Here is a 20,026-nt window from a genome sequence, read left to right on the forward strand (position 1 = left end):
CCATGAAATGTTTAGTACTCTATCTACCAAATTGAATGTTGTATTCATTCCAAAAATTCAACAAAATGTGTACAAGGCGAGAACTTTTATATTTTTATATTACTAGTATGTATGCACGTCAAACCATTAAAGATTCTGTTTGATAATCAAAAGAATATTTATAGCATGCCTTTCGCAAGTTTTGAAAGAATATATAAAAAATCTAAAAAAAATAGATGTAGAGAATGTATTATTCTACCATAGTGTAAAATCTGAAATTGAGATACCCTATATTCGGGCCGCACAAAAATGACAGAATCTGATAGATTTTGAAGTTACAAAATGTTGGAAAATATATGTCAGATTTTTTTGTTGTTGCAAAACCTTAAATATAAGATATTTTGATATGGACATTTGAATGTTGGTAGAACACAACATTGTTGACACCCGTATTTAATCTCCGTTTTCTTTGGAACTTCAAAATGCAGCTCTCAAAATTTTCAAAAACCATGCTACATGTAGCTCGAGCTATATTCATGGTTTTCGAAAGAAAATATTGCCAGCAATGCATATATAAAATACGAAAACAAGAGTGGTCCTACAAAAAATGATGTTTCTTCCCATCGCCGGCAAACGAAGGGAACAAATAAAAAATTAAAAATATGTGTACATCTAACACTCACTCATTTCTTATCTACCTTTTCCTTTGATGTTTCCTTGAGAGTTGAGACCGTAAGAACCTTCCATTGATCCATGTAGCAGTGCTGAATAGCGATTTCTTTGATGGGGTTATTCATATGCTTCAGGGGTTTCAGATATTTGGTCATTTTTTGGGGTAGACCCAAGGCTCACGTGATGGTTCTAAAATATTGTAGAGTTAGCTATGTGCACTCTTCACAGAGAATCCTCGTTTGTGCACAGTAATCGTTAGATTTAGCACTCCAAGGGTCATGATTGAAGCTCTATACTCGCTTTAAAATCGGACCAACTGGTAGATTGTCCGTACTCCTATATTGTATACAAATATCTAATCATATACACCGTTGGATCACTTAAGACAAAGGGAATTAACTACAACACAGGACTTAAACTTAAGATGATATATTTGTCAAAATTTGAATGTATCTATATGCTTTCACTGTCTAGATACATCTGAATTTGGACAAATCTCAGACACTTTTGGTGGGACAGAGGTAGTATATAATCGTGTATACACTAACTAGTGTCTAGTTTTGGCGAAGTTAAGACTTGTTTCGTGGGATGCATGCAAGATAACCGATATATTGGACACTCGATTTGAACACATGAATGACCAATGTCCTTAGCTTACATAGTCGTATTTATATCGTGAGCATGAACGATGAACAGTCGCCGCTGTTTGAATATGGTTGCGATAACACCCTATTCGTCTCCATTTCTAATATTGCGTAAAACCCGATGTCCATGTTCGTAATCCCGCCACCGGTGGTGGATGATCAGCGCACGCGTGGTTCCTCGCTCCAACCGCCGATGGCAAGCGATTGATGATCATCCTTACAAGAAACAACATTGGGATTGCCAATGCGAAGTACCTCATGACATTCCCTATGCTGCTAATGGGCTTCAGCTACGGCAAGATCCTCCTCGTTGCCACCTACGTCTTTGAGCATGATCCCATATCTCTCGTTCGTTGCAGCACGTGCAGGGGACTTTCATTGGAGGCAGGTTAACAGCCTCTGGCGACCACTCTCTGTTCCTCGGACTCAATTACCCGATCATTGCCAACCCGAAGAAGCGTGAATCCAAAGCTCCCGATGGCACATTGGTTCCATTCATGAGGAAAAACTGCGTCTACACGGCATACCGTAAGTATCTTCATAATCAATACCCTAAAATTTTGCGCCGCAACCTCCAAACGCATGAAGGTGAGACCGTGGGAGTTATCAGCCTTCCCGTAGTTAGTTGGGGTAGTGTCCGACAAGCGGCTATGTGGTTTAAGCCTCGCTTTAAACATTGCCCGTTCGGTGTTACCTTTAAAAAACACCGACACACTTTTTTATTATGCTTGAAGTGTTGAGAAGTAGTACACTGTTTTTAGTATGTACTAGTTTGAATCGCTTTATTTGAACACCGCTCGCTTTTTGTATTTCGTGTTGCCTTCATATTATAACCCATGCATGGCTGTTTTAGGATTGACTTTATTTCGGCACTATAATTACAATGTGTGTACGTCCTTTATAATATAGCCACCTCTTGTTGATCATAGTCATGAGAGGACCATTCCTATTTTTTCGCCGCTAAAGGGTAAAGTACATCCCCGGGGGCAGCGATTCTTGCCGCAGCCACTAAACATGCATCAACTATGAGCAAAGAAGTTGATGTGCGACCTAGGTGATTTGTATGGACCCCACATGTTAACCAAAGAAACAAACATGTCAATACGGAACTAATGTACATACGACAACTCCTATATGATATGTGTACGATTGAGCATCTGGAGGTGTGCTGCCACCTGCTTCCTCACACGTTGGGTTTGATCTTGTGTTGCGTACACGGATCGGACTGAAATTATCGTGTGCATAGCAAGGTTCATGTCAAGTCTAGGCAACAAATACTTTTGGGTTTCAACGGCCATCTACATGGTATTTGCTATAGGCCTACTTGCTCAGGCTGTTGAAGCCCAATAACTAGAAATGGGCTTTTCTGCTCATGCAATTTCGGCCCTTTTCTAATGAACCATAGATCCTATGATGGCAAAAAACAAAAACACGGAGATTCTGCATAAAAGTTGTTTTTATTTATTTAGAATTATCCGGTTGCAATTTTTGAAACTGCTCATGGCCAATATGAAAATCCTTGATCGCTCCATACCCACACGGATCACGGTATTTTTAAAAAATTCATAAAGTGGATTTGAAATTTAAAACATATCCTAATAATTCCATGATTTATTCTATTAACTTGCAAGATCTTGGAGCGAAAGAGCTTGTATTAGCAGCGTCGTCAACGTTTTTAAAGACGGCAGAGGATCGAAAAAAAATCAGTTGGTAAAAAAATCCAAAAAAAAGAAACATTTATCGTTCTGAGAGGATGACATGCGGGACCCATGAGGCAGCAGCATTCTCAACGTTTCCAAGGCGACACAGGATTTTAAAAAAGGCGAAATAGCCAGAAATTAGAGGTCAAAATAACTCCAAGAAAGGAAAGGTTTATTGTTCATAGAGGCTGACATGTGGGACCCATGAGCCAGCAGAATCCTCTAAGTTTCAAAGGCTGCAGGTGATCAAAAGAAAAAAGGAAGTAGCCAAAAATTAGGGGTAAAAATAATTCGAAGATAGGAAACTTTTATTGTTCGTAGATGATGACATGCGGGACCCATGAGCCAGCAGCTTACTCAACGTTTCAAAGGCGGCATGAGATCGAAAGCAAAAGGCAAGTGACAAAATATCAGGAGCCAAAGATAATCCAAGAAAAGAAACTTTATTGTGCATAGAGGATGACATGCGGGTCCCATTTAGCAGCAGCGGTCTCAACGTTTCAAATGCGGCTTGAGATCAAAAGAAAAAAAAAGTTGATTGTACATAGAGGATGACATGCGGGTCCCACGAGTCAGCAGCTTACTCAACGTTTCCAAGGCGGTAGGGGATCAAAAGAAAAAGGCAAGTGACCAAAAATGAGGGTGAAAAATAATCCAAGAAAAGAAACTTTTATTGTACATGGAGAATTGCATGCGGGTCCCATTTTGCAGCAGCGGTCCCAACGTTTCAAATGCGGCTTGAGATCAAAAGAAAAAGAAAGTAGCCAGAAATTAGGGGGTAAAAAAACTCCAAGAAAGGAAAGCTTTATCGTTCATACAGGCTGACATGTGGGACCTATGAGGCAAAGAGTCCTCAACTTTCAAAGGCCGCAGGGGATCAAAAGAAATAGGAAATAGCCAAAAATCAGAGGGTGAAAAAACCCAAGAAAATGAAATTTTGTTGTACATAGAGGATGACATGCGGGTCCCATTAGCCAGGTTCCTCAACGTTTCAAACGTGGCATGAGATCGAAAGAAATAGGCAAGTGACCAAATATCAGGATCCAAAGATAATCCAAGAAAAGAAACTTTATTGTACATAGAGGATGACATGCGGGTCCCATTTAGCAGCAGCGGTCTTAAGGTTTCAAATGCGTCTTGAGATCAAAAAAAAAAGAAAGTTGATTGTACATAGAGGATGACATGCGGATCCCATGAGTCAGCAGCTTACCCAACGTTTCCAAGGCGGCAGGGGATCAAAAGAAAAAGGAAATAGCCAAAAATCAGAGGGTGAAAAAAAACAAAGAAAATAAACTTTTATAGCACATAGAGGATGACATGCGGGTCCCATGAGCCAGCAGGTTCCTCAACGTTTCAAACGTGGCATGAGATCGAAACAAAAAGGCAAGTGACCAAATATCAGGATCCAAAAATAATTCAAGAAAAGAAACTTGATTGTACATAGAGGATGACATGCGGGTCCATTGAGTCAGCAGCTTACTCAACGTTTCCAAGGCGGCAGGGGATCAAAAGAAAAAGGAAATAGCCAAAATCAGAGGGTGAAAAAAAAAATCCAAGAAAATAAACTTTTATAGCACATAGAGGATGACATGCGGGTCCCATGAGCCAGCAGGTTCCTCAACGTTTCAAACGTGGCATGAGATCGAAACAAAAAGGCAAGTGACCAAATATCAGGAGCCAAAAATAATTCAAGAAAAGAAACTTGATTGTACATAGAGGATGACATGCGGGTCCCATGAGTCAGCAGCTTACTCAACGTTTCCAAGGCGGCAGGGGATCAAAAGAAAAAAGGAAATAGCCAAAAATCAGAGGGTGAAAAAAAATCCAAGAAAATAAACTTTTATAGCACATAGAGGATGACATGCGGGTCCCATGAGCCAGCAGGTTCCTCAACGTTTCAAACGTGGCATGAGATCGAAAGAAAAAGGTAAGTGACCAAATATCAGGAGCCAAAAATAATTCAAGAAAAGAAACTTGATTGTACATAGAGGATGACATGCAGGTCCCATTTAGCAGCAGCGGTATCACCGTTTGAGAGGCTGCATGGGATCGAAAGAGAAAGGCAATTGACCAAATATGAGGAGCCAAAAATAATTCAAGAAAAGAAAGTTTTATAGTACATAGAGGATGATATGCGGGTCCCATTTTGCAGCAGCGGTCTCAATGTTTCCAAGGCGGCACAGGACCAAAAGAAAAATGTAGTAGCCAGAAATCAGGGGGTGAAAAAAAAAATCCAAGAAGAAAGATTTCAATTGGGCTGCATCTGGACATCTGGGCCTTCGAACTATCGTGCTTGGCCTTTTGACTCGTACAATTTCAGCCCACTCCAAAACAGGAAAGTTCGGAATTTTCTAAACAAAACAGGAAAGTCCTATGCTTCGCAAAAACAAAAAAAACAAGGAGATTCAACATATAAGTTTGTTTATGTAAAAATAAAGATTTAATTTATCCGTTTGAAATAGCTAAGAGCGCAATACACTATTTATTGTCTGCAAAATAATCAAGATATCACATGTTTGTTCTACGGGGAGGCTGACATCGGGGACCCATGAGCCAGCAGCGTCGTCAACGTTTTAAAGGCGGCAGGGGATGCAAAGAAAAAAATAAACCAAAAAATCTGTTGGTAAAAAATCCAAGAAAAGAAACATTTTCGTTCTAAGAGGATGACATGCGGGACCCATGAGGCAGCAGCATCCTCAGCGTTTATTGTTCATAGAGGCTGACATGTGGGACCCGTGAGCCAGCAGCGTCCTCAACGTTTTAAAGGCTGCAGGAGATCGAAAGAAAAAATAAGCCAAAAATCATTTGGTAAACAAAATCCAAGAAAAGAAACATTTACCGTTCTGAGAGGATGACATGAGGGACCCATGAGGCAGCAAAGATCCTCGGCCGATTTCAAGGCGGCAGGGGATCAAAAGAAAAAAGGAAATATCCAGAAATTGATTAGGGGTTCAAAATAAATCAATCAAAGGAAACTTTTATTGTTCATAGAGGATGACATGTGGGACCGACCTCCCAACAACGTCCTCATCGTTTCAGAGGGGGCAGGAGATCAAAAGAAAAAGGCAAATAGCCATAAATTAGGGGTCAAAAATAACTCCAAGAAAGAAAACTTTTATTGTCGTAGAGGATGACATGCGGGACCCATGAGCCAGCAGCTTAGTCAACGTTTCAAAGGCGGCATGAGATCGAAAGAAAAAGGCAAGTGCCAAAATATCAGGAGCCAAAGATAATCCAAGAAAAAACTTTATTGCACATAGAGGATGACATGCGGGTCCCATTTAGCAGCAGCGGTCTCAACGTTTCAAATGCGGCTTGAGATCAAAAGAAAAAGAAAGTTGATTGTACATAGAGGATGACATGCGGGTCCCATGAGTCAGCAGCTTACCCAACGTTTCCAAGGCGGCAGGGGATCAAAAGAAAAAGGAAATAGCCAAAAATCAGAGGGTGAAAAAAAATAAAGAAAATAAACTTTTATAGTACATAGAGGATGACATGCGGGTCCCATGAGCCAGCAGGTTCCTCAACGTTTCAAACTTGGCATGAGATCGAAAGAAAAAGGCAAGTGACCAAATATGAGGAGCCAAAAATAATTCAAGAAAAGAAAGTTTTATAGTACATAGAGGATGACATGCGGGTCCCATTTAGCAGCAGCGGTATCACCGTTTGAGAGGCGGCAGGGGATCAAAAGAAAAAGAAATTGCCAAAAATCAGAGGGTGAAAAAAAACCAAGAAAATGAACTTTTATAGTACATAGAGGATGACATGCGGGTCCCATGAGCCTGCAGGATCCTCAACGTTTCAAACGTGGCATGAGATCGAAAGAAAAAGGCAAGTGAAAAAATATGAGGAGCCAAAAATAATTCAAGAAAAGAAAGTTTTATAGTACATAGAGGATGACATGCGGGTCCCATTTAGCAGCAGCGGTATCAGCGTTTGAGAGGCGGCAGGGGATCAAAAGAAAAAAGAAATTGCCAAAAATCAGAGGGTGAAAAAAAACCAAGAAAATGAACTTTTATAGTACATAGAGGATGACATGCGGGTCCCATGAGCCTGCAGGTTCCTCAACGTTTCAAACGTGGCATGAGATCGAAAGAAAAAGGCAAGTGAAAAAATATCAGGAGCCAAAAATAATTCAAGAAAAGAAAGTTTTATAGTACATAGAGGATGACATGAGGGTCCCAGTTAGCAGCAGCGGTATCAGCGTTTGAGAGGCGGCAGGGGATCGAAAGAAAAAAGAAATTGCCAAAAATCAGAGGGTGAAAAAAACCAAGAAAATAAACTTTTATAGTACATAGAGGATGACATGCGGGTCCCATTATCCAGCAGCTTCATCAACGTTTCAAACGTGGCATGAGATCGAAAGAAAAAGGCAAGTGAAAAAATATCAGGAGCCAAAAATAATTCAAGAAAAGAAAGTTTTATAGTACATAGAGGATGACATGCGGGTCCCATTTAGCAGCAGCGGTATCACTGTTTGAGAGGCGGCAGGGGATCAAAAGAAAAAAGAAATTGCCAAAAATCAGAGGGTGAAAAAAAACCAAGAAAATGAACTTTTATAGTACATAGAGGATGACATGCGGGTCCCATGAGCACAGGTTCCTCAACGTTTCAAACGTGGCATGAGATCGAAAAAAAAGTCAAGTGAAAAAATATCAGGAGCCAAAAATAATTCAAGAAAAGAAAGTTTTATAGTACATAGAGGATGACATGCGGGTCCCATTTAGCAGCAGCGGTATCAGCGCTTGAGAGGCGGCAGGGGATCAAAAGAAAAAAGAAATTGCCAAAAATCAGAGGGTGAAAAAAACCAAGAAAAGAAAGTTTTATAGTACATAGAGGATGACATGCGGGTCCCATTTAGCAGCAGCGGTATCACCGTTTGAGAGGCGGCAGGGGATCGAAAGAAAAAGGTAAGTGACCAAATATGAGGTGCCAAAAATAATTCAAGAAAACAAAGTTTTATAGTACATAGAGGATGACATGCGGGTCCCAGCTAGCAGCGGTATCACCGTTTGAGAGGCGGCAGGGGATCGAAAGAAAAAGGCAAGTGACCAAATTTGAGGTGCCAAAAAAAACTCCAAGAAAAGAAAGTTGATTGCACATAGAGGATGACATGCGGGTCCCATTTAGCAGCAGCGGTCTCAACGTTTCCAAGGCGGCAAGGGATCAAAAGAAAAAGGAAGTAGCCGTAAATCGGGGGTCAAAAAATCCAAGAATAGAAAGAATTTTGGTTCATAGAGGATGACATGCGGGACCCATGATCCTGCATCGTAAACGGCTCGATCGGAGAACGTTGAACGAGATGGCGCGATCTAGAAAAAAAACAATGCCAGAGAGGCTGCCATCTGGGCCCTACATCCCTCGGCGGTGCGGATTTGCGTTGACTCGGCCGGCGAACCCGAGATTTCGAGATGCACCACGTCCCGGGCCACCATACGCGACGTTTTGGCCGCTTTCGTCGGGCTAGGTGGCCTCAAAAACGAGAAAAAAAAAGTTTTGACATGCACCACGGAGGGACCAAAAATCGTCGGCCATGGTACACCACCAACCACGGCGCGACTTCAACTTCGTCGGCCATGGCAACTTTTCTTGTAGTGGATTTGCTTGTCAGGATGACATGGCACACAACCACAGCGCACTACTTGAAGGTGTAAGCCACATAGGCGTCTTTGACCCAGCAAAGGGCCGGGCTGGAAAGGTTACGCTTGACCATCAGAAGCAACAGCAAGGGCGGTGGGTCCCATGCTACACTGAGGACAAAATGGCATGGAGATGCTTCGTCAACATTCGACGTTGGCATCTTCTTATGTCGTGTCAATATGTGAATCTGCTCGTCACCCAGGCATATGTCACAATATCATGTACGGATGTTAGGGTCCGCTAGGACGTTGCATCAACTTATTCACCGTGGACATGAGATCGTCTACAAGCCACCTAGATTTGTAGTTAGCTTCGACGAGATGATCAATTTTCGTGCACCGAGCCAATGCTTTCAACTGAACTACAATGCCAAATAAGATAGAATTTATATTGTAACGCGTGGAACACATACATACCGTTCTTAAAGTTGAAGAGATCACAATTTTCTCCGATTCTTGATTTTTTTAGATCAACTGGGGATTAACGAGGGTGCGACACGTGGTTCTCTAACCGGTTTGATTTTCATCTTGGATTTATTATGTATGCTTATGATATGTACCATTTGCTCTGTAGTCTAAGGCTAATATGGTGCTGACAGGTGTATGTATTTGCATTATTTCTTTCCTAGAGCCTGGATCAAGGTGGTGTTCTTTTATGTGTTGCTGGTGTGGATGTCAGCTATGGTCCTGAAAAGGTGCATCAATGTGGGGCATGCATTTGATTGTCAATGCGATCTATCCGCTGGTTATTTTGTCTATTTGTTCTTGGTTTCACACAGACCGTCGGTCGGTTTCATTATCCTCTATGTGTGGTTTTTCATTTTCTCTCTATGGTCCGTGATCGATATGGCGGTTAAAGTGGTGATGTACCCTATGTCTACTCGCATGGGTTACCTGTAAGCCTCCTTTTTCTTTTTGTCTATGGACACATACCATCTCTCTAGAGCCTTCACCTCATCTCTCCTCCCATTATTTTTCACGTCGAATCCCTTGTCCAAGCTCCCATGGTTGTTGTCCTTTTTATTCTTCTTCACCCCCGCCTACAAATTCTTCCAGTACCGCCGGTTCCTACCACATCGGCCTCGTTTCCGATGTTGGCTAGTTCATCGTCTCGGCCATACATGTCTAGCCGTCCCTGCGCTTCCCATGCTGGCGATTTCCCGATGGGGTGGACAACCTCGAGAGGCAACACTCTGGCCTCCCTCTCCCCTCTTCATCTCTCTCGGGTGGGAGCCGAGGCACGGTGAGGCCTCATTCACCCACCAAATCCTCACTGGCCTCTGCCTGCATGATTCTTTCCTACCTCGGGCTCTTCCTGTGCTTGACCGGTTGTCACCACGAGCTGAGAGGAGGCGACATATTTAAGTGGAGTTGCTCAAGATCGGATGTCGATGGAGTTCCGGTGCCGCGAGGATCAAGGATTTTGAGAGCGACATGGAGATCCTATTGCCAGCAAGAATTTATCCCCGTCGCTGAGAGCAATTATGACCCATATTTAAGTTTACAAAATATTCATACATCCACTCATCTAATGCTCTATCTAACTACAACTATGCCTATTTTGCATAATTAATAGTTCTCATTCATTTTCATATGAGAATTGCACAACTACTAGTTTTAGGATTTTATTAATTTTCCTTGTTTTTTACTTGTGTGTAGGTGTTTTTTGATGAGCAACTTGTGTGTAGGTGTTATGGATGATTATGGATAAAGCAAGGCAAGAGGATCTGAGAAAGGGAAATATGGAAAAGTTGTCGGCACCATACTTAGCCATATGAGGCGTAAGTTATATTTTTTCATCATCTCATATTAAAGATCTAAGACCATGGTGTTGTATCTCTCTTCCATACGAGTCCAATAAGCCGTAGAACACCCAAATCGGAGTTCGTATGAAGAAGTGGTGGCTAAAATACGAAACTACACCATACGTCTTAACGATCGTCGGTGCGAGCGCGGTTGATCGTACCGCCCGCCTATAACTTTTTTCTTCACAAAATTAGCCCCCTTTGTTCCTGTATATTTCTTAGGTTAAATGCAACGAATGAGGGGCTATTGGGGCCCCTCTTATGCCTATATAAAAAGGTGAGGATTCAATGGAGAAGGCATCCTCTCCACAAAGACATCCACGGGGGAGCCCTACAACCGTGCTGCCTCCATAGCCACCACAGTTCCATCAAGATATAGATCTCCATCAACACCTTCACATTGTTCAAGCAAGAAGAGGAAGATAAGGAGGCCATCACCACCACCACGCACCGGGCGCTGGCTTCATCATCATCTCCATCACGCCTCCATCTCTCTCTCACTTGTATTTGGTATTTGTAGGATTGAACATGATGCTAACCTCAATTATCTTTTGTGTTATTATTCATCTATGTTTGAGTGATTGATTCGGTTCTAGTATGAGGTATGATCTAGTATGCATCCCTAAACTTTGTGGCTTTATCTTTTATATTACTCTCTCTTCTACTAATAAGCAGAAGGAGATAGATGAGTTCGTGTGATCCTTTGATCCAGAGTGTATTATTGACTTGCGAGAGTGACAACAACGTGAGGTTTATGTAGTACACACATGTGACAACCCGAAATCATTGGGGATTGTTTATTTATCTAAAGAAGTATCTAATGTAACCCAAAACCTAGACTCGCCTTTACTTTACTTAATCCTACATCTACAACCCCTCTTGTTTACATTCAGTTTTAGTTTACCTTTTTCTTGTTTCGTTCTTTGTTAATACTCCCTCCGTTCTTTTTTAATTGACTCGAATTTAGTATAAAGTTGTACTAAATCCGAGTCAATTAAAAAGGAACGGAGGGAGTAGTTAGTTTAAAACCTATCTCAATTAACGTTATCCTAGCAACATATAGAGTAGGATATTTCCAAAGATTGTTTTGGGTGCGAACGTGGCCGCACTGACAACGTGGTTGTGGGGTTGTGTTACTCCCATTCGCAAAGCTTTCAAGGGATGAACTTTCTAATTAATATGTGTTGCTACAACCACTACAATAACCCTATTGTTGGTGGAGGACCCCAATCATCACCCTTCGAGCTCTCCTATGCCACAAGCTCCCCTTGGTTGTGAACCTTCGTGGCCGATGGATATGGTGTGGGTTGGGTCATGCTTACATGTCGCGGTTAAGACACTCCGGCTCCTGCATCGCAACTCCTGATCTGGAAGCGGCCCCGTCCTCAACAACTGGTCCCCGGTGTTGTTGCTCAACGACCTACAATGGTACTTTGTATCTTGGACAAGGGTGGTTCCCAACGCCTCGATCTGCTGATTTGTGTCTCGACGTGCTCAGACGGATGACCCCATGCGCTGCATTAGCAGATGCCCCCCACGCAACACGGTTGTTGATTTGTGTCTCGGCGTGACCAAGTGGAGGTCCTTGTTGAAAGTGCATGGAGTCCCCATGTGTGGTTTTGGTAATTAATGGCAATCCCTATGGACTAATGTTTGCATTGAGTTATTTTTGTAGGATTTTTCCATAGGCAATGTTTGAACTATATGTTGGTTTCAAGGTTGCAAGCATAAGAAAGGGAAGAAGATCAAGTGACAAGTATGTCTTGAATAAGAAGATTGAGTGAACTCTTATGTGTAGCTTTAAGACATCAACAAGATGAAGAAAGAATAAATGATGTGCAAATTCAAGATGAGCTATTTCGGAGAGGTCATATGCTTGAATATTGTCATCCATATGATGATCATGAATATGTGAAGATGCGCCAAATAAGAAGCTCTCCCACAGTGGATTATGGGGGAGCAATCCGCATGACTTCATCAAGCAAGCACAATCAAGAAAGGTGTTCCATCGTGTAGAGCTCAATATCACCATCATCTAACTAAGTGGAATGAACAAGTTTAAGTTTTTTTTTCTTGATAGGATCCTTTCTTAACGGTCTCGTAGTGTAGTTGGGATACCATTTTATAGAATAGTTGGCCGTACTATCAAGAGGGCTCTCGAGTGAGTAACTTGATCGTATCGTTCGGAGAGAGCTAAGACCTTTGCAGCCTTGTATCATCTTTGTTGGTTGTTATTTGTGTATTATCCATATTTTGTTTTAGATCTTGTACTTATTGTCATGACAAGCTCTAGTTCATTCAAAATGGATTTCATATGAAATACTTGTCATGATATTGAGCAATGCTTCATCTTTGTACTTTAACCTATATACTTGTCACTATATTGAGCAATGCTTCATCTTTGTACTTAAACACTTCTAGTACCATAAATGCTTTACATGTTTGTGTTCATAGTCCTTGCATATAATGTGTAAATTGCTCATCTAAATGCCATGATTATATTCTTGCTAATCCTTGTTGCCATGATATAAATGCTTCTACTTCATCTAGTTGTTATGTGTCTAACAATGTAGAGGAATAAAAAGTTCTATTGGTAATAACAAGATCTTGAATGGAGCTTCAAGTATCTCTTCATCTTCATCATATCTCGGTTCCCATATATGTCTTATGGCTAAGGCGTCTATGTTATATCCTTCATTGGAAGCTTAATTTTCTCGTGATGATGAAGATGAAGTATATGAAGAAGAAGACAATGAGGTTGCCTCTTTACACGAGAAGGGTGAGATCATTGATTGTGTTCTTTGAAAAGAAAATTTTCTTGCTCTAACTTTGTTGAAGTATTGTCTTTTGCTACTGAGAGCCAATAAATTTATTGAGTATCATGAGAACACCACAGTAAAAAAATGGGTTCTCTTGAGTGTGAGTATGTCGATGAAATAGCAACCCTAAAAAATGATCTTGAAGAAGAACAACCCAACAAAGAAGCTCTTGAGTAGACCTTTGCTCTAGGATTGTCTAGAGTCAAGGAAAACCATGATAGAGATCTTGAGGTGTCAAATGGTTTCAAAATAAAAAAATGATAAGCTTGTGTTTGTTCATGCTAAACTCCTTGAGGATTTAGAGCATCTAAAAAATAACTCTAGGGTCGTTGAGAGTGAGCTCATCAAACTTATCGAGTCGATCACATGAGCTACTTAAAGCTTCATATCTAAAAGATCATGCCATGTCACCTTGTAATATTAATGATGATGCTTGTGCTACTAACTCTACTTCTTGTGAAGCATACATTTTGAAGAAGAATGTTGATATAAGGGCTCAACTTGAATTGCTAGAAATTATGGGAAATTGGAAGAAAGTCATGGAAAACCCTATAGCTCCCATGATAGGCTAAAGTTATCTCATGAGGCTATTATGTTAAACGCAACATCTTGTGAGCCTCATGAGGGCACTAGCACTACTTCTCAAAATAATATATTGTTATGTGCTTGTCCTAGTTAATTCATCCACTCATATCATTGATATATCTTGTGGTCAATTGTCTTCTATGCCTTGTTGCTCTAACCATGAAGGTTATACTTCCTCTAGTACTTGTGTTGTTACTAACCATGTAGAGGAAATCAAAGAGCTCAAAGCTCAAGTCACTTTCTTGAAGAAATATTTGGTGAAGAGTCATGAAGGGAAGTCCAAACTTGACAATATGTCGAGTGTACAACAATACCCCAGTGACCAAAGTGGACTTGAATTTATCTCCAACAACAAGAAGTCCAAGATTAACAAGAAGAAGAAGAAGAAGGACCAAGGACAAGTCAAAGATCCGACCAAGATTGTTTGCTTCAAGTGCAAAATTGTAGGACACCATGTTAGATCTTTCCCTTTGAAGAAGAAGACACTTAGTGAGAAGCAACAAGGGAGGGAGGCGGCCTTAAGTTGAAGGCCATGCTCAACCTCGAGTTGAAGAAATGTCACTTCCCAAGAAAATTAAAGTTATTTCCCACATTATGGAGAAATCAAGTGAGAAGAAGAAGAAGCAAAGAACCTGCTACATATGCCGTGAGAAGGGCCACATCTTATCTTCATGCACTATTGGTACCTCATCAAACATTATCACAATTGATGATGCTTATTCTCGCTGTAAAGATGAGGTTGGCAATGTGTTTGCCAAATATGTTGGCGCTCAAAGCAGTGTCAAGAAACGAATCATTTTGGTTGCAAGCCTAGTGTGACTTCTTGTTTTATTTGGTGCTTTGTCCAGATTGTATACCAGTTTAGGTTTTGAAAGTCTTATGCATGCATATTTACTATGTGTATATATTATGGCATGTTTTTATTTATTTGTTCAAATATATAGGTCAAAGTCTTAAAAATCCTAAATCGACTAAGATTTCCAAGAAATTCCATTTTATATCTATACGCACATATTTATTAGGTTTTGAAAGTCTTATGCATGCATATTTACTATGTATATATATTATGGCATGTTTTTATTTATTTGTTCAAATATATAGGTCAAAGTCTTAAAAATCCTAAATCGACTAAGATTTCCAAGAAATTCCATTTTATATCTATACGCACATATTTATTGAAGTTTGTCTTATATGGTGTAGTATCTCTAACTACTTAAGACCCAATTAGCTTGGGGACCATCTTGTACTTGAGATCAGATTTTGCTTTCTAGCATAGCAATTCATGCTACTATTTAGGTTCCACCTATGTAATGATTCTTCTGCATTGCTCTGTCGTGATACTACTTGATCATGCATCACAATATGGTAAATATGCAGTGTCATTTATTATTACTAGACTTAATATGTGTGTTTATGGTTCCCAACTATTTATCTTACTTAGTAAATCGAAGTTTTTAATTTTTTTAATATGAGGTCATATTAAATTTTTGGTTATCGCAAGATCAAGAACTTGTGACTAAATTAGACTAAGCTGTTTCCGACACACCCTTTTGATGAAAAGTTTCAGGGATGGTGGGAGAGCCTACATCAGTTATTATAAGCAAGGTTTGTGTGTCACGAAAACACAAAGCTAGGTAAATAACTGAATACATTGGTCAATTGGGGAGAGGCGAAGAGCAGCATACATGGTGAGGTACGGAGTAGCGAGGGAAATGAGACAGCAGACAACATTTGACTAGAGGAGATGGTATGTCAATACCAAATAGGTTCTTGAAAATTGATTAGCTAAACGTATCACACTTTGAGAAAAGAAATATAAATTAGTTCCGCAGTGTTAATTACTGAGCAGCAAGACATGGCCATCTCGTATACACACGAATTTTTATATGTATTATGTTTAAATGAATGATAAAAAAATCTTTAGGAGCCGTGGCCACATCTAACAATCACACTTATCAGCCAACCTGACCTTTGTTTGTACTGTTATCTCACGTAGCTGTTGGCCGGATCAACGATTCATTGTGAATTATTACTTCGATTTTTCTGTATCTTTTTTATACAGATATGCAGCAGACATGGTTCAAAAAAAGGGGACGCAGTTGAACAGCATCAACAAGATGAACCGAGACATCGTCAAGAAGATGGTTGCATTGCATTCTGGAATTATAATTCAAGAGATAAGTGTCTTCTCTTCTGATGTATGCTTGTTTCGTTTAAATAAAAACGATGCGCACATTCTCCGTCTTATAGTGTAGTCACCTCAATGTTCTGTTATCAAACATTTTCTTCCATGACTACTATGATACAATATGTGTATAATGATCAAAGCTTATAAGGCATGTTGTTCCATCTTCTTTCATATGTTGCAATCGATCAATATATTGTAGCTTATTGTTGTAACCTATGATATGTAATGATTATCAGACGTGAATTATTGAGTCACTGATTCTCTCAAGCATTTAAGAAGTTGATAAATAAAGTAATGAAATCGAAGAGACACGGCAACTGGAATAACATAACATAAACTTATAGGTTTTTGATTATAGGATGAAGAAAGAAGTTAAGAGGAGTCTTTGACTTCATGCAGTGTAGTGGTGTGGAAAGACATGTGCGCAAGGAACCAAAGAGAGAGAGAATCAAGTGGGTGCATGGTGCTGCTTGAAGTGGCAAGAAAGAAGTGGACATTTATTGCAAGCCAAAAATTAAGCCGAAGTATAGGCTTGAAAAGCTAAATTAAGGGTCTAGCTGTTTAATAGATCATGTGTTCTTAGTGTTGCTTTTTAATTGATAGATTCGTGCAAGGAATGAGATTTATGGGACATATAACAATATTTTCGCTTTATCGTTGGATTCCTAGTTTGTTGCATCTTTTATAAACATGTGTGCCTACAGTGAGTTGGTGATTAGAGTTGAACCATAGTATAGACAAAGATGATTCTATTGAAGTTCTTTGCTAGAAGGAATGTGTATTCTGTAAGAAAATATGTATCCTTTATATATGTGCATTTAAAAATAAAATTTACGTCCCGTGGCAACGCACGAGCATTTGTACTAGTGTACCTACATATTTGGGGTATCACAAACAATCTGATTCACGAGATTGTGACCTACTACATAAACCAGACATTGTTGTACTTGCTCTAACGAACAGACTGTGGAACGGCGAGAGGTAGTGATGGTTCTAGAATACACCTGGGCATTCCTCGGGCCGGGCCGGGTTTCAGGCCAAGCCCGAAAAAGCCCGAACCTAAATTCCTAGGCTCGAACCTGGCCTGGCCCGACCTTCGGGATTACACATCGGGCCCGAACCCGGCCCGAACAGAGGAAAGCCCGGCCCGACAAAGCCCGGCCCGAACTAGGCTTAGGTCGTGTTTTCTGCAAGCCCGAGACCGGCCCGGCCCGATGTTCGGGCTCGGAAATCAGGCCCGAACCCGACCCGACATGCAAGCCCGACCCGGCCCGGCCTGGCCCGGGATTTTCGGGCCGGGTCGGGCCAGGCCGTCCGGGCCGGGCTGCCCATGCCCAGCTGTATTCTAGAACCACATGGACGAAGCTGTGGTCTATTGTTCATGCGCATCCATGCAATCACACACGTTGGATTTAGGAGATCAACGACCATCATTGATGCTATAAACGGGTGATTTATAGTAGTCGATAGATATGCCATGTCGTTTTCACCCTCTTTGGTAAACAACGCTAAACATTATGTAATGTAACTCGGCGATGGAAGAAAAGTGCCAACAAGTAGCTTTTCTACGCATTTCATATCTCCTTGTGCTGGTTCTATCTCTATTCACCTCACATAACAAAGGTGCCAACAAGTAGCAAGTAGCATTTATCCCAATATCATTTTGTCCTTATGCTGGTTCACTCTCAATTCTCCCCTAATTGATACAACACGGGCGCGGTGTGCTGCCTATGGAACATCTATATGGTAGGAAAACAAACCACCAAGTTCCATGAAGGCCAAATAATCTTCTCCATTGACTAGCATAGACCCTAATTTTAATGAACTCTCTGGTTTTTATGAACCGCTATGGGACGACTTCGAAGAGGCGATCGGAAGGGCGACCAAGAAAACCCATATAGGGTTCCGCCCCTTCGCCAGCGACCTCATTGATCCGCTCCGTCTCTGGTGGCCTTGGGGCCTTGGAGTTGTGACGGACCACGCCCCCTCGCCGACGGGAGGGTTTTCGTTCTTTGTTTAGGTGTTTTTCGGTGTCTTTTTGGGGATGGTGAGGCGGCAGCTACATCCTAAAGTCACAATAAGGTCCTCCCGTCCTATCCTCGGTCGGGTGATATGTCTAGCGTCGTCGGAGGGCCCGTGGAGTGGTGTGCCTGACGGATCTCGTGGGATCCGGTCGGTCTTCGTTTCATTGCTGTGGTTTCACGCCAGTCTCTTCCGATCTACGATTATCATTATTGTTGATGGTTGCTCTTCCAATCTACAACTGTAATTATTGGTGATGGTTGTTGCTCTAGTGCGCTGGTCTTTTAGAGCCTTAGCACGATGACTTCTCGTTTGTCTACTACAACAATATCTACTATGATAAATTTTGCCCGGCTTCGGTGATAGAGGGGTGAGGACGGTGGCACGCCTTCGGCTCGCGCTAGTGTTTGTGGTCGTCGCTAGGTGATCTAATGACCTATCTATAATTTTTTATTACTTTTGACTTTTGAGGTTGTTTGTACTGCTGCAGAATTTTCGCAATTTTTTTAATGAACTTCTTTTAAAATAAAATATATGAATAATAAATATGCCTACAGGTGTGGTTATCCACGAATCAGCTGATATAAATTCATGCATATCAATCTGTAATTTTATGGGCACGAAGCTGGTAAATGATGAAGCAGGTTTGCTCTTGCGATCTGGACTGTTAGCTTCTTCAACCTGTGGCCGGAAGTACTGAGTACAAGATCGCAAATGGCACAGTAGGAGGATTTGAAATTGTATCATCGTGTTAAGATAGTTCACTTTTCTATATTTTTCTACTAGGAAGAAGCGAACCATCCTGAAGTGCGATATCTGTTCAACGCAACCATGGCGACAGTGACTTCTTTTACAGGGGGATGGCGAAAGTGACTTTGATCACTGCAAAGGGAACGGCCCATCGTTAATTCGTAAAACGGACAGGGCTGAACCTCTGCGGGCCTCCTTAATACAACCGGCCCAGGAAACAAGGGAGTCGCGCTCCTGCCGCACCAGCGACTCGGCGCACGCCTGATGTTTTAGTCCCACCTCGCTCCCTGAAGATGATTCGCAAGCGTACGAGCCTATATAATGAGCTCCCCTGCCCACCTTGCAACATACTTACCTGGATGGGGTCAACGAGCGATCAAAAAGGCACGTTGCCTAGGTCAATGGTCCACATTGCACTTGGTGGACGCGTTGACTTATCATCTCCCCAAGTGGGAGAGTGAACGTCATAATTTGTGGTAGAGGGGGTACGCGTTCGCGCGGCCCCTGCCAATTCTTTGAAATTAAATTTTGGTCCCTGACTTTGTTCAATGGCTCTGTTCTGAGCCTAGACAACTTTCCGTTGTAATTTGTTTTGCTCTTTCTATTCAAGGCCGTGTAGTTTATTTTTATAGAATGCACTAGGAACACATGGTACAAGTTTTATTAGATTTTGTCTTGTGACTATTGCTAACCATCATCTGTGAAAATCGAACATGTACTCTCCCGGTCCAAGCCTGCTATCTCTGTTAGTATTCTTGCAGGAGTATGCTGTCTCATGGTTCGTGTATGTGAGGCAAAGGTCTCATGATTCGTGGGTGAGGCAAAGGTGTTAATTAGCTCCCTAATTAAGACGCTGTATTTCTAGCTTTTACTATATGCACTGTCCAGGGCGTAAGATGTGGCTACAATAGAAATTTGATGATTCAGCATCCTATATTGTACCGGCGGCAGGCAGGACCTGGGAAACCAAGCAGTAGTTGTAGTGACGGTGGTGGCCACATTGTTAACATCCATTCTTGTACATATGATATTTCTTTTTTATCTAGTCGAAAAGAGACTGTTAGTAGCAGCAGGACAATATAACCCTCAATCGTTTCTTAATTCTTACAGCCAGGAGTATTTCTGAATGTTCTCATATCCAGCCGCTGCAAATTTGATGAATTTCTTAACATAATCAATTGGAAGTCTACCACTGATTATGTACACTTCACTTCTATATACGA

The 20,026-nt window shown here is 41.2% G+C and overlaps 1 non-coding gene across 1 annotated transcript; it reads left to right on the forward strand.

Moving 5' to 3' along the window:
- The first annotated feature begins 19,150 nt into the window (after positions 1–19,150).
- Positions 19,151–19,310, forward strand: LOC127297805 (U1 spliceosomal RNA). The gene has a single exon (XR_007849492.1). It is a non-coding gene; the product is annotated as a U1 spliceosomal RNA (small nuclear RNA).
- The last annotated feature ends 716 nt before the right edge of the window (positions 19,311–20,026 follow it).

The sequence above is a fragment of the Lolium perenne genome, chromosome 4 (assembly GCF_019359855.2).
Source record: "Lolium perenne isolate Kyuss_39 chromosome 4, Kyuss_2.0, whole genome shotgun sequence".
NCBI lineage: Eukaryota > Viridiplantae > Streptophyta > Magnoliopsida > Poales > Poaceae > Lolium > Lolium perenne.